At 42.0% G+C, this 11,221-nt stretch overlaps 1 protein-coding gene across 1 annotated transcript in view; it reads right to left on the bottom strand.

Annotated features, from left to right (window-relative positions):
* Positions 1-11,221, bottom strand: part of SLC7A6OS (solute carrier family 7 member 6 opposite strand) — a 481,086-nt gene that overhangs the window by 138,136 nt on the left and 331,729 nt on the right. The gene's annotated exons all lie outside the window — the stretch shown is intronic.

The following is an 11,221-nucleotide window of genomic DNA, read 5'->3' as shown; positions in this document are numbered from 1 at the left end:
CACTGCTGTCTTGGCAAACAGTCAAGCCGCTGTTTTAAATCTGTCCATTTATATATCTAATCGAAGTAATAAATGAAGTATCAGTTATAGAATTTTTATCACTGGGTCGATGGAACCTTGATCTAATTTTAAGCATAATACCCCGGACACTTACTTATATAGAATATACATTTAGACTATGATTTTTTAAACATTTTTATTAAATCATAACATTTTAAACTGTAGCATATGTTTACAAACATCGATAAAAAGAAAATAAACCATAAAAGCAGTTTCCAGTGTTATGCAGAAAATAGAAACAAACAATTTTCAGTCCAACATTAAACTGGATCAATTATTAATTCCGGCCTTTCCATTAAACCTCACTCCTCCTGCGCATTATTCTGCATGCTTTGTTCCCACAGATTCCTTTATTTATATCAAATTTGCTCTTTTCCCTTTCTAAAGATAATGCCTTCCAGTTTATCTCCTTTACAATATCCAGAAAGTACAGTTTTGTACCTACCATAAATGTAGATGTCCGATAGGTATGCATCTGCAGTCCTAACATATGGGTTGTCCTGCCTCAGGCAGCCCCTCGGTCGGCCGGATTCCAAAGTCTGGGTCTGGCCTCGGCTGATGTCGCACTTCACCCGACGTCACAGCTGCTGGGGTATAAAGGCATCAGCCGACGCCATTTTCCTCAGTGTTTCTTGCCCCAGATGCCAGGTGCCCTCTAGGAAGGCTAAATTTGGATAAATGCAAATAATTCCAAACAGTAGAGAGCAAAAAAAATATATATATATATATATATATATATATATATATATACATATATACATATATACAAACAAATACACCAAAATAGATTCCCCCAGCTAGCTAAAAGAGGGGTAAATACCCTAGGAATACCACAGAGGGGAAGGAGGGTGGGTAATCCTGACTGCAGATGCATACCTATCGGACATCTACATTTATGGTAGGTACAAAACTGTACTATGTCCTTCAAGGATGCATCTGCAGTCCTAGCATATGGGTAGAATACCATAGCCAAACTGGGGGAGGAGGCACTAAGATAAAGATGGTGCAGTTAAGATCCCTTGCAAAACAGCAGTTGCAAAACCTGCTCGGGATCTGGAGTATAAGGGAAGATTATAATGCTTAGCAAATGTATGCACGGAGCTCCAAGTAGCAGCTTCTAAAATGTCTTTGGTAGCCACTCCTCGTAGGAAAGCTGTAGTGGTGGCTGTAGCTCTTGTGGAATGAGGTCTGATATTTTCAGGAGTTGTCTTTCCATGAAAAGAGTAACAAAATCGAATGCAATTTCCTATCCATTTTGAGATGGTCTGTTTTGAAATTGCTTTTCCTTGCATTCCTGTTGCATATGCTACCAGAAGCTGGTCAGTTTTTCTGTTGGTCTTAGTTTTGTCCAGATAGTAGCGTAATTGTCTGTGCACATCCAAGGTATGTAGCAGTCTTTCCCCCCTATTCTGTGGGTTGGGGAAGAATGTAGGTAAATGAATCGCTTGGTTCAATTATACTCTGGAGACCACTTCTGGCATAAAGGTAGGGTTAGTTCTGAGAGAGACTCTATCCTGATGGAAGATAAGGAAGGGTTGTACTGCCATTAATGCCTGTAACTCAGATACCCTTCTTGCTGAAGTGATTGCTAGCAGGAAAGCAGTTTTCCAAGACAAGAACTGTAAATCTGCTGTTGCTGCTGGTTCAAAAGGAGGAAGTGTTAACTTTTCCAGCACAAAGTTGAGATCCCATGTAGGTAAAGGTGGTTTCCTTGGAGGTTTTACATTTTTGATTCCTCTCAAGAACTGCCTGAGTAGAGGATGAGAGAAGACAGGAGGATCCATGTTGTATTCTGCTGAAATTGCTGATGCATGAATCTTAATGGAGGAGTAGGACAGGCCCTTGTGGAACAGTTCTGCCAAGGATTCCAGGATGTGTGCTATGTTTGCCAATGAGACATTTTCTCCCTTTGCTGCACTCCAAATGAGGTATCTTTTCCACTTGGCTGAATAAGTTTTCCTTGTGGAGGGTCTGCGTGCCTCCAGGATAATGTCCTTAACCCTCTGAGATAAATCTGGGTTATTTTGTTTTATGCAATATTCCAAGCAGCTAACTGCAGTGTTTTCAAGTTTGGATGTAGGATCTTGTAGTTGTTCTGAGTTAGAAGTAAGGGACATAGAGGTAGAGGCCATGCGTGTGTCCGAGACATGCTTCTCAGTAGCGGGTACCAATGTTGCCTCGGCCAGTCTGGAGCTATCAGGATTACCCTTGGCTGATCCTCTTTGATCTTCAGTAGGACTTTGTACATCAAAGGAAGAGGTGGGAATGCATATGCTGTCAGGTTTTTCCAGCTGAAGGAAAGGGAGTCCACCCTCCAAGCAAGTGGGTGGTATGCTCTTGTGCAGAATTTCTTCAATTGGTGGTTGTGTGGGGAGGCGAACAGGTCTATCTCTGGTAGTCCCCATTTCTTTGTTATGGCTTTGAAGATATCTGGATGCAGCATCCATTCGTGAGCATCCGTGGTAGTTCTCCTTAAGGTGTCTGCTAGTGAGTTTTCTTTTCCTGGTACAAATCTGGCCTGAAGTTGAATGTTGAGATTCAGGGCCATATTCCACAGGTCCATTGCCATCCGGCATAGAGGATATGAGTGTGTACCTCCCTGTTTGTTGATGTACCACACGACTGTGGTATTGTCCGTCCTTATCAGCAGGTGACCTTGTAGAAGGAGTGGTCTGAATGCCTGGATCGCATGTTTCACTGCCAGCATCTCCTTTAGATTTATGTGTAGATTCAGCTGGTCTTGGGTCCATAGGCCTTGTATACACTTGTCCACCATGTGTGCCCCCCAGCCTAGGTCTGAGGCGTCCGTGGTGATGGTCTGGCTTGGATGAGGTTTGTGGAAAGGCAATCCTCTGTTCAACTGACAGGCCTGAGCCCACCACAGGAATTCTTGCTTCAGGCATGGAATTATTGGAATCTGGGCTTCTAGACTGTGCTTGTGTTGAGACCATACATTCCTTAGGTACCATTGCAACTTTCTCATATGCAGCCTGGCATGCGGAATCAATATTATGCAGGATGCCATGTAACCCAGGGCTTGCAGGACTTTCCTTGCAGTAAGCTGAGTTTGTGTTGTTAATGTCATGAAATAGACTGGTAGTTGCTTTTGTTTTTCTTCTGTGAGAAAAGCCATCTGAGTTGATGTATCCAGTTCTGCACCCAAGAATGTTATCCTTTGGGATGGTACTAGTCTTGACTTTTGCATGTTGACTGTGTATCCCAAGGCTTGCAGCAGTTGTATGACCTTTTCCAAATCTTTTGTTAATTTTGCCTTGTTGTCCGCTTGTATTAGGCAGTCGTCCAGGTATGGGTAAATTTGAATTCCCTGGAGCCTGCAATGAGCAATTACTGATGCCAGGCATTTCGTGAATACTCTGGCCGCAGTAGATAAGCCAAAGGGCAATGCTGAGAATTGATAATGCTCTGATCCTGCAAGAAATCTGAGGTGTCTTCTGCAATCTGGTCGTATAGGGACGTGCAGGTATGCCTCCTTGAGATCTAGAGTCACCAGCCAAGACTCCTTGCCCAGCATGGGAAGAAGTTGCTGGAGGGTCAGCATTTTGAATTTTGGAACAATGAGGTATGTGTTCAGTACGGACAAGTCAAGAATAGGTCTCCATTGATTTTCTTTTCTTGGTACAAGGAAAAGCCTGGAGTAAAATCCTTGGCCTTGTTCCATAGGCGGTACCTTTTCTATAGCTCTCATCCTTAGTAAGTTGTTGATTTGTCTTAGAGCGTCTGTTTTTTTTTTTTTTTTTTTTTGGCTTGGTGGTAGGTTTGGCATTCCTCTCTTTTCTGGTAGAGTGTGGAAGTGAAACCTGTAGCCCTTGTCTATTGTTTGTAAAGTCCATTTGTCTCCTGTAATGTAATGCCAGTTGTCGGAAAATAAGGCTAGTTTTCCGCCCAAGGGTGCTTCCAGTTGTTCCCTGGTAGGCGGAACCAGAGCCAAGTCATTGTGTCTGCCCTGTGGAAGTGGTTGTAGTTGAATCTGTGGCAGTACTTCTCTGGTTGGTAGGTTGCCACTGACGTCCCCTGTAGGCACCCCTAGATTGACCTCTGCCTCTTGGGCGTCTATTTCTACCTCTCTGTGCTCTGGAGTTGTCTGGAAAGGACCAATTCTTCGAAGGCCAATTTCTGCTAAACCTCGGAGGTTGGACCTGTAAGAAATCCTTGACTGTTTGGACAGATTTTGCTTTTTCTTCCACCTTCTTTAGAACCTCCTGTGCAGGGGAGCCAAACAAACTTTGTTTCTCCATAGGAGCATCTAGTAGTTTTGACTTAACATGGTCTGGTAAGGATTGTTCTTTTAACCAGGCATGCCTTCGAATCACTGTTCCAGTCATAGCTGATCTAAAGGAAGCCTCCAGTGCATCATAGCCACATTTTAAGAAATGGTTACTGACCTGCTGAGAGTTATGTACCAAATCCTGAAGGGACTTGCGGTCTATAGGTTCAGGAGAGGATAGTTTTTTATTTAGCTGGTCTAACAAAAATTCCTGGTACTGAATCATGTGAAATTGACAGTTTAAGGCCCTGGCCGAAAGAGTAGCAGAAGTATAAACCTTTTTACCCCATCTCTCTAATGCTCTAGATTCCCTTTCAGAGGGAAGAGGGTTTTTGGCAGAGGCAGCTGCCACACCTTTAGGGCCCTGTGAAATGGTTTCAGGGTCTGCAACAGGAGCCTTATACAAATGGTAGTGTGTGTCCGGGACCCTGTAATATCCGTCAGGCTTGGCAGGGGCCGGAGGAAGAGAATCAGGGGCAGTACAGGCATCATTATATGCATCATCAACAACTGTTAGTACTGGAGGAATGGCTAAAGGCCTGTGCTGAGGTAAGTGTAAAAAAGTCCTTAGCCTTTTCCTTGAATCTGAAAAATCCTGGCCCTGCCATTGGAAGTGTTCCCTCATAGCATGTAAGGTTTCCCCAAAAGAAAATTCTCCAGGAGGAGAAGCAGAAGGAATGGAGTCTTCTGCATCAGAATCCTCATAAGGAGAATATGGGCCTTCCTGAGGGTCTGAAATATCTGAGTCATCCGAGGAATAGTCTGTAGAGACAGGTTCCGGGGGTTCAGTCCTAGGCCTCTTATCTGGAGGAGGCTGAGAGGCCCTGTCTGGGTGAGGTTGGGATCCCCTGATCAAAGAAATGAGATCCTCAGCCAGGCTGAGTATTTGGGAACTAGAGGTAGGCCTATGTGAGGGAGTTTTAGCAGGTAAGGCCTTAGAAGATTTAGCTGCTTTAGCCCTGGAAAAAGCCTTGATAGACATAGAAGCAGGGGGTCTAGCAGCCCCACGTGCAGGGGTAGATATGTCTAAAGGAATAGTGTCTGACAATTCCTGGGTGCCTGCTTCTGTAGCCGTAAATTCAGTAGCAGATTCAGCCATGCTCTGTGAGGCCTCGGCTATCGGAGGCATGCTTTCGGCGAAGGAAGAACCGAGGACTCTGTTTCAGCGAAACCGAGACACTCGCGGTTGGCCTAACCGTGGTTTCAGCGAAACCGCGGACCGCGAGTGTCGGTCCTTTTCCTTGCGCTTTTTAGCTAATTGTGTAGTCGAGTCTCCGACGGCATTTTGTATGCAATAGCGGGACCAAAAAACTCCTCTGCAAACTCCGACCGACGTCTAAGCGTCCGTCGGTTGAAGGAAGCACAGGCTAGACAAGCTGATACGTCGTGGTCTGGGCCTAAGCAAGGAAGGCAATAAGAGTGGAAATCCTTATGAGGTATTTGTTTCCCACAAGTTAAACAATTATTTACTTTGTCTGACATCGGCTGAGGCAAGAAAGAGTCCCCAACGGGGTACTTAGCTTTTTTAGAAGTCTTCGGTAGTAGAAATCTCTGGATCTGACCGACCGGCACTTGCGAACAGCTTCTGCTTCGGGCACCGCACGGCAAGAAAGACTGAGGAAAATGGCGTCGGCTGATGCCTTTATACCCCAGCAGCTGTGATGTCGGGTGAAGTGCGACATCAGCCGAGGCCAGACCCAGACTTTGGAATCCGGCTGACCGAGGGGCTGCCTGAGGCAGGACAACCCATATGTTAGGACTGCAGATGCATCCTTGAAGGACATCTTACTTCACATTTGGAATAGATTTAGATTTCCATTTTCTAGGAATCTGTCAGCCAATAACAAACTCAATTGGTAACTGTCATGTGACAGCACTTTCAATGAGTTTCAAGTGATCGAAAAGAAAAAAATGGATGGAACATCTTTCACTGACAGTGGAATCTTTTTCCAGGTGTTGTGTAACTTAAGAATAGGTATGTGGAAGGGGACCAAAAAAAAAATAAGTTACATAGTTACATAAGAGATTCAACAAAAGTTTCATTCATTTCTTTTCAATCAAATCAGCACTCAGTGAAAGTGCCGCCAATCAATGTGTCCAACTTAAAAAGGCCTTACATCTTTCTAAGCAATTCAGATCCTATATCCCAGCTCAGAAGAAACATTTCTTAATTACAACTCTTTGTCCCCCAAAACTTTGAGAAAGTACTCAGCTAGGAAGTTAAATCTGCCAAATCATTACATTCACAAAACATACGTTTCAAATTACCTCTCTCTTCTCCACACACCTTCAATATTTGCTATCTACCAGAGGAAAAATCCTCTCAAGTTTACTTGGGATATAAAAATACCTATGCAAACACTTCCTCCTTGTTCTAAGGAGTGAATTAGCTTATCACACTTACTGAAGTATTATCCCCACAACACAACGCCTCCACTTGGTAAAAATAGACATGAACTATCAACAAGACTAAGGGTACTCAACATTTTTTCCACTGTTTACATCTTGGTATCTATATCCATACTCACGATAAGATCTTGAACAACAATACTCTTAACAGTAGATAACAAAAGAGATCAGTGTTGCAGTATCCTCACTTATGGGACATATCCTGTCAAGGATACTGTACATCCAACCAGTCTACAAAAGCTTAAGCACCTTCCTCCTCATACTCTATATCCTACCTGTGAACTATGAGAAACAGTACGTTAGTACTCAAGGGCTGTATGTGCAAGAAAATCCTGAGATTTCTTGCCTCACAGAAAAAGACTGAGGCTAATAGTCATAACAGGATAATCACAGACAGAAGGAGAGAGAGATTGTGAGAAACTAGGAGATCCACCTCAGCCAAGAGGGAAAGGAGAAAGCAGGAATGGAAGGAGGATGTATATACTGCAAAAGTGATTTATCTGAACTTCTACTTTTATGTTAAGACCTTATACAACTGTACTATGTTATGTTCTTTATTAAGACTGCTATTGCAGTACTCCACAATAATGACACAAATCCCGCTGCTTTTAGGAGATAGGGGTGGAGGCTGAAGCAGTACAACTGGAGTACAGCAAGCCTTGAAGAATGGTCCAAGCAAAACCTGCTCTAGTTCTGAAAAAGGCATCTATTTTGTAGTGTTCTGTGAAAGTGTAAACCGAAGACCAGGTGGCTGCCGACCAGAACAGACTTGTAATTTAAACTTCTGAAGAAGTTTTGTGACACAACCTTATACCTGGTGGAACTGGCTTTCACTTGTCCCTTAAGGAATCTGCCACAAAATGAGTAACAAAAAAGTGGAAAGGGAAATCCACATGGAAATGATCAGTTTAGTGACTGGTACACCTAACTTCTTTCCTTCACAGGAGATAAAAAGTTGGTCAAACTTTATAATTTTATTTATTTATTTTTTTTAACAAAGAATCTCAGTTGTATGTAGGCATCTAGCAAATGAAGAATTATTTCTCCTTTATTTTGGAAGACTGGGAAAATAGGATGGAAGTTCAATGGAATGATTTAGAGACAAACTTAAGGAATAAAGGAAGGGTTAAATTCTGAGGGTGACCTTGTCCACTTTAAGATAGAGGAAGAACACATAAGTCTAACTCAAACTCTCTTGGCTGAGGTATGGGCAATTAAAAAATGTGTTGCTAAGTTAAGAATTTCAACAAAGCAGGTACAGAAGGAGAAAGGGCTTTTTTTTTTCTTCCGGAAAGTAATTCAGGTCCCAAGGAGAGGGGGGATTAGTTTCCTATGGGGCCTGATGTAGGATACTTGTAAGAAACTGACATCAAAGAAATAAGGATCAATAGGCAGATAAGCCATGACTGACAACTGTCCTTTAACAGAAATGAATGCTAAACCTAAGGGAAACAGCTCATACAAACATCTCAGTATCACTGGGACCCCCACATAAGAAAGGTCCTCTACTGCAACATCACACAGAAAACCCCCCTTTGGAATGAAAATAAAGAAAGGCAAAGCATAAAAGAGCTTCTCTTTCCATGGAAAAGAAAAGGCATCCATTCTCCAGGCTTCCTTGCAAGGGGCTCTGGTACAAAAAAGCTTCAGTGGCTTGCTTAGAGTGGCGGTAACAAAAAGTCTATTTAAGTAGTTCTCCATTGGTGGGGAAGTCTGAAGGGCAACTTCTGGATTCAACACCCATTCACGAGGGTCTGGCTTCGGACCTGCTCAAACAGTCTGACATTGTGTTCTGTGGGAATGTAAACAGCCTGAAGGACGAGACTGTATTGAACAGACAGCCCCCCAGCAAGTCTGCAGAGGGAATAAATCTTTGTTTACCCATTTGTTGATATACCACATGACACTAGTATTCTTTCACATTTTAAGTGGTCCTGGGTTCCAAAGATGATATGAAGGCATACATTAAGGCTATAATTACCTTAATCTTTACATGCTTGTTTTTGTCACGGATGGCCCAAGCTCCCAAAAATTTGATACATTTCTAACAATCTCCATTCCCCAAAATGTAAAACCTCTGGCATCTGTTGATATCATCTGCTTGGGTTGGAATGAGAAAAGGAACCCAAGGACTGACTGTCACCTGGCTGAGCCACAAAAAAAAAAAAAAATCTTTCTCACAAAATGCAAAAAGGGACGGAGATGACCATATTAGTCCCAAACGGATTTTTGGTACTAATGAATTTTCTTCATGTGAAGTCGAACATATAGAATCATTAGAATTGCTGATGCCATGAACATTAGGGCTTTCAATCGGACTCTTGCTGAGGTAATTTCGAAATCTGTCAGTGAATAGTAGCAAGTTCATAAAAAGTGAGCCTAACTAGAGGAAGAAATGCTGTTATGATAGGCATGTCCTAAAGACATCACAGCATTATCACAGAAAAATAAGTCAGCCCTGAATTTAACTTAAAGGCCAAAGTAAAACAGAAGCAAAAAAATTAAGTTGGTTACAAAGAGTAGGGCCTGTAAAGCTTCATTCAAGAGGTTGCCTGAATCAAGTAGGCACCCAAGTAGAGATATATACGGATGCCTTGGAGTCTAAAAAAAAGTATTACATAGTCTAAACATTTTGTAAAATTCCCCTTGTGCCATGGATAAGCAAATGGTGAAGTAAATCAAAAGCAGTATTGCAATGCACAGAATCTTAAAAATTGTCTGTTTTTTGGTTCACACAGACATTCTTTACACAAAGTAACTAGAAATATTTGAGAGAAAAAGAGGGGAAAGATTTTGGAGGGTTAACTTGAACTTTGAGAAAGGTGTTTAAGACCAGTTTTGAATTTATCCAGACTGAAGTTCCTCTTTCTTTGGAACAAGGAAAAATCTAGAGTACAGTCCTTTTAGTCTCTCTGGGTGGAACGAGTTCTAGGACTCCCTGAAGATAAAGCTCTAAAAGGATTGGAAAGAGATGTTGCTGAGCTGAGAGGACTTGAAGGATCCCTGAAAGAATGGGAAGACATTCCTATTGAAGTGTGTATTCATTTTTCTGTTATATTCAAAATTCAAGATTCTGGGTTTATGAGTTTCCAAAAAGGAAGGAAAAGTTTCCCTGCAATTTTGGGAAGACGTCAGAGATGTGGGATGCACATAGAAGATGGTCAAAAGTTAGTATTTCTATAATAAAAAGATCCTTCGGGTCATTTAAAGTCAGATTTTGCTGATCTTGCCTTATCTGTTAGGAAACAACTTACCTTCTTATTGTTGCTCTTTTTGGGGTTTATGAAAAAATGGTCCAGATTTGATGAAATAATTCTAATGAACTTTGGAACAAAAGAAGAAAAGTTATGTACTCATCAGAAAGTTCCATCTGTGTTGGCTATCTTCATTTATCCTTGACATATGGGACTCTGTTCAGAGCCTTGGAACCGGCTCAGCTGTTAACAGCTCGAGCGAACAAAAAAACTCCTGAGACAAGTTCCTACCCAAAATGCCTCTCTCTAAATTATCTCGGATTGAGTTTGCAGTTATAATAAGACTAGGAAAGGTAATACTATAACTCTGAAGAGGCTATGTCCAAGGTCATACATGAGGAAACAAATAGCTAGGATTAAGGTCCATTACTCAAGGAGTCTGAAAAAAGGAGGTTGGAGTGTCAAGGAAAATTGAAGCTCGACAACACAGATGGAATGTTATGGTGAGTACACAACTTCTTTATCCAATGTTATCAATCTTCATTTATCCTTGACATATGGGACGTAGTCCTCAGCTAACTTTGTATCTTGGAAGGCCCTATGGAAGGATATTCCTGAGCACCACAGAACCAAATAATGCTCTTCCCCTTGAGACCAGATCAAATTTGTAAGGAGTAATAAAGGTATGCGGGGAAGCCTACATCACAGCTGCACATATATCATCCATAGAAGCCTTGGGAGTAAAAAACAGCACATGCAGCTATAGCTCTTGTGGAGTGTGCTCCAACTGCTGCTGCCAACTTGAGGTTTTTCCTGTTGTACACAAAGGTAATGCATTTTCTTAACCACTTAGGCAACGTGACTTTAGAAACTGGTTTAACCATGGAAGGACTGAAAGGGGAGACAAATAACTGGTCCAACTTTCTGAAATCTTTAGTTCTGTTGAGATAAAAATCAATTGTCTGTGAACACCCAATAGATGTAAGCAGTGCTCTCCCTTGTTGGAAATAATTAGGGAAGGACACTGGCAATTCAATGGATTGATTAATGTTAGTCTCAGATATGACCATTGGAAAAAGGATGGACTGGTTCTCAGCGATACCCTATCTTTATGAAAAATCAAAAATGGAAATTTTGAAGTTAACGCATGAATCTCTGAAATCCTCCTAGCGGACGTAATAGTTAAGAAAATGGTCTTCCATGAAGGAAATTTCAAATCACTGGTAGCCACCGGCCCAAAGGGGGATTGGACCAAGGATTACAAAACCAGAGT

This window comes from Protopterus annectens, chromosome 8.part0 (assembly GCF_019279795.1).
Source record: "Protopterus annectens isolate FY-2018-M chromosome 8.part0, PAN1.0, whole genome shotgun sequence".
Lineage (NCBI taxonomy): Eukaryota > Metazoa > Chordata > Ceratodontiformes > Protopteridae > Protopterus > Protopterus annectens.
Note: the sequence above shows the minus strand (reverse complement) of the source record. Positions and strands in the feature narration are given on the sequence as shown.